Here is a 4698-nt window from a genome sequence, read left to right on the forward strand (position 1 = left end):
GCAATGAATGCTGACTTTGGATGCTTGAAAGTGCTGATGGCTCATTAATTGACCAAAAGATGTGTTCCTATTTTAACGGTTTCTGTCTCCCAACATTCTCCGAAAGTTCAGCAATATGTCTCAGCTCTTTTAATAACCCCAAGTATGAAATGCTGCCATGTTTTTGATGTGCTGTAAGTGATATTAATAGACAGGTTTTTCTCTTCCTCAACTCCCGCTCACAGTATTACACTAGCTGCTCTGCGCTTAAAATCATCACCTACAGCAGTTTCGTAGCGCGCTACGAAACTGCTGTGTGATTTCAAAAACACAGTCTTGTGATATGCATAATAAATTCTACTATACTTTTAATGGTCCCTAGCAGGATCCCTGCTCCTCTCCCTGACATGATCCTTGTCTCTGTTTCTGGTTTCCCTGTCTTGGTCTCTATCCCTCTCCCTTTTTGCATCACGATAACGATCACCATTAGTTGATTTTGGAATAGCATCACTGCCATTCCTGTCACGAGGCAGTGTTTGACGCACAGGTGAGGCATCTCGGGTAGAAGCACGATGTGGTGCACGCTGGCCAAATGACACAGATAAAGCAGCTTTAACTGATGGTGGCCTTCGGGCAGTGTCATCTGATCCATGGCGATTAGTATCACCAGTCACTCCTGCATGCCGAGTAGGAAGATTCATTCGTTCCAAATGAGCAGTAATTTGACGCATGATAGGTACCGGTATGCGAGGAAAAAGTGTATCAAAATAGTACTGGCCTAGAAGTAAATCACGAACATAAACACCCATTGTGGTCATCCTTCCATTTGATCCTGGAGAAAATTCCTCCTCGTCCTTAACATAAGGCTCAACCCAACCCCATAACGTCTTAGGATCTACAACATAACGCAGGTACAGGAAACCAATACATCTTATGTATGGAGAATCCTCGTGCTTAAGAAGCCCATGCATTTGCTTCACTGTCAACTTCATGGTAAAAAATTTGTAGAGAAGACAAAACAATAACTTCATGGTAGGTCTTCAGCCTTTACAGTTCCTTGAAGTAATCTGAAGACAGGATGTTCATACAGAGAACCTTTTCAAGCAAAGAATCAATAGGCTTTCCACATGTTTGTACTTCCATATTCTCCCCCAATAAACTTCCTTGAGCACAAAGCTTGATGTCCTCCTTTGTGAATGACGAGTTATAAAAGACGAATAAAATGCAGCAAGGGATTCTTCGAATTGGCAAGGTAGAATGTAAGAGTACTGAACCTCTCTCTCCCTCGATCCTCCTAGATGATCTTTACTGTGCTCTTAGCAAGCTCAGAAAATTCTTCTGCCCACATGCTCTAATATTTCCAATTAATTTAAACACTTTAAGATGCATGTACATTGCACCGATATCATGACCAGTTCTAAGTAATATATTCTGAACAGATGCTTAACTAACACAATTTTCACCAATGTCTGTATCTGTGCAGTGGTCAAGGCCAAATACAGAAACCACTTCACATAAAATTGAGGTCAGGATAGCCCATGTGATTCCACTTCCAACTATCAAGCCTGCACCAAAGTTACAGGTGCCCTGGATCTCAGACATACAAGAAACGCGAATTCAGTCCGATCGGAGGAAACATCTGGAGATTTGAGATGGCTGGGTGGGGCGAACGAAGTTGGGACCCTTACAACGAGGGTTTATATGGCCGCACATCCCCCAAATCCGTTTTTGTGAAGACAAGTTGTTTTCCCTTATATAACAGAGTTGCAAGAATGCATCTGCTTCATGATACCATGGACCGTGTCGAAAATGCTTCTGTACACCAACATATGCTGAGTGGAACGTATCCCAATACTCGTTCCTTCCAAAAGGTATGTAAGCTTTTAAGAGATATTCATAAAATGAATCAACACCAGCACCAATTCCAGATGAATATTCAATCCATTCTCCAGTTAGTACATACAGCGTGGTTCCCATCAAATCCAAAGGACTCCGCATGCTCCATAATTTACAAACAACACACCATGCTGCTGCCTCATACTCAGGTCCTCGAGCCATAGCACCGCTTTTCCAAATTCCGAACTATTTCCCAGAACAATTAAACTTGAAATTGATTCCATAAGAGTCAAAACTAACCCATTGTACTTCTCAGGTAAACGTTGAAGCTTAAGATTGCCAAGCTCTGCAAGTGAATCGTGGAGAGCGCCGAGCAGAGATATAGATTCACTATACTATCGAACAACTACCACCACTCTGTATATTTTACATCAAGATTTAATATCCCACAGCCACAAACAAAGCAGCAATTCGACTTTTGAGAAGCTCAACGCCAAATAAACATGTTTTTACCGACATAGCCTGCCGTGTCAAGATGCCCTTTTTTTAAAATTCAATGCATGCATGTGCAATTTAGCGTGTGGCAACTTTTGAACATCTGGCAGCTATAAAGGCGCCACAATAACTTGAACATGATTAACTGCCTCTCTGCTCTAGCGTTCATCGGAAAATTTTCCCAGCAAACGACCAAACCTTGGACTTCAAACATTGCTGATGAATCCTTCTCATTTACATTACTGAAATGAAGATCAAAACAAGATTCATGAACCTGCTCCCACGTATTCAAGAAAGAAACAAATCCACCATTCATACTAATGACATCAACAGGTCCATTATTTGAAATACAAGCAGTCTCTGTTTCACCCAGATTTTCCATGTCATAGTTAGTTTCTGGGACAATCTTAAAACCAGCAAACATTGAAGCGGCTTCAACTGCATTCCTTACATTGCCTTTCTAATCATTAATCCACTTGCATCAACTTCTACAGAAGTTGCAGCTCCATTACCATTACGCAACTCTGATTCTACTTCAGAAGCATCACACATTCCAGAGCCTGGACCATCATTATCACTGTCAAATTCGATGTCTCCAAACGAACTTGAACACGCAGTGGCCTGCTCCACAGGATTGAATCTGATTTCATCTCCGGTGCATTTTAAAATTTCCACCATTGACTCATCTGTTTGTACTTGTAGATTAACCTCAGACATATTATCAAATATAGTCTCAGTGTTTCATCTGTTCTCCTCCAGTTCTTCAACATAGACCATATTTTGCCAAAATAGAGGGCATCTCGTGCTTTGATTGCATCTCCAATATTTGACATAGGAAACTCCATCTTTTTTACTTTCTGAAGGGGAACCATCATCCTTGGTAGCTAGCCCTAATGATAGAATTAAAGGTGCTACCACAGAGGTGTTTAATAGAGATGATTATGTTTCAAGTGCACAATCTTGACAAATCTACTGCTAAAGAGGCAACGGGATATTCACCAAGTGGCTGGAGAATAGCAGCCATGTACATTCAACCAGAGCTACACCTTTAGCTCTGAAACCAATCACAATGAAATATTCTGACAACCACTACAAACTCTTTACTGCCTTGTTAGACATCAAAAGAATTTCTTAGGTCTTTGCACTAGCATAAGATACAAAGCACATCAGGTTGCTTTCTGAAAAATGCTTTCACAGCCATTAGACCACCTTAAATATCTGTCATTTCCCAATTTTGTAGCGCAGCCATTGTAAGGTCAGTGTTTTCGCTACGAAATCACTAAAACATATGGCGCTGCGAAACTGCTACCAGATTTATGCGCTGCGAAAACACCCTGTTTTTAAGCTAAGCTAAAAAAAAATTGGCAACAGCGTTTTCAGTGGTAACAGTGGCTCCACTTGGGATAGTGTGCCCTTGTGGTGCACTAAGAACCCGCAGTTCCAGTGCCTTATAGAATTTATTTGACAAACAGAAACTTGCTTGACCAGCATGACTGTAGGAGAAAGAAAGCTACATCTACTGAAAAAGAAAAATGCTCAGTTAACCTTGAGCTTATTTGCATTTACCTACCTACCTACCCTAACAATTCAAACTTTCCTCAGCTCAATCAATATGAAACTTCCAATGTAGCCAATCATTTGTCTCATCTGATATTTGGTTTCTTTGACTGTCCCGGAGTTCAGAGCCAATGTGATAGTGTGATGATCGCTGCCACTGAAATTGTCTCTGACTGTATCGGATTTCAGAGCCAATGTGATAGTGTAATGATCGTTGCCACTGAAATTGTCTCTGATCTTCATAGGAAAACTGAAACACTGGAGAGTAAAACTCTTCCATGTAATCAGCTATAGGATCCCAGAACACATGATCAGCTTGTCCTTCCTTGAAACTTTCCAGCTGTGCAAACTGATCTTCAACCACAGTGTTCAGTTCCTCGATCGTGAAAGAGAGAGGAACCAGCATAGTCTCCTTGCGTTCAGCCATAAAATATTTCTGAGAATAATAATCATGATCGGGAAAACTGTATGCCTGAATTTGTCCTTCTAAACCTTCAATTTCTTTCTCAATATCTTTGGCAAATTCATCAAAAAATTTCATCTTATCCTCTGACTTGCAGTCAAAGGATTTCAGATATGAGGATAAGGACAAAGAAAAAGATTCATTTGTTTCTTCTTTACTATGATCATTATTCCATTGTTTAAAACCTTCAACTGAGGGAGAGTCTGCCACCACCTCTGTCCTATCTGTCCATTCCTCCAAAAACATAAGCCAAAGGTCTTGAAATGACTTAATGGATTCGGCAGGCAAGCATTCAACCCACTGTTTGCACTTCCCTTGAAGTGAATCATAAAATAACCTTATGCAAACATCCTCATGTTTAACTCTAA

General features: G+C 40.6%; 1 pseudogene; it reads right to left on the reverse strand.

The window, feature by feature from the left end:
• Positions 1-347: 347 nt before the first annotated feature.
• LOC149157397 (pre-mRNA splicing factor SR-like 1 pseudogene) lies at positions 348-942 on the reverse strand (annotated as a pseudogene).
• Positions 943-4698: the final 3756 nt, after the last annotated feature.

Source organism: Pinus tabuliformis, chromosome 5_2 (genome assembly GCF_031772625.1).
Source record: "Pinus tabuliformis cultivar Carrire ecotype Pingquan chromosome 5_2, CPIR1, whole genome shotgun sequence".
NCBI classification, from domain to species: domain Eukaryota; kingdom Viridiplantae; phylum Streptophyta; class Pinopsida; order Pinales; family Pinaceae; genus Pinus; species Pinus tabuliformis.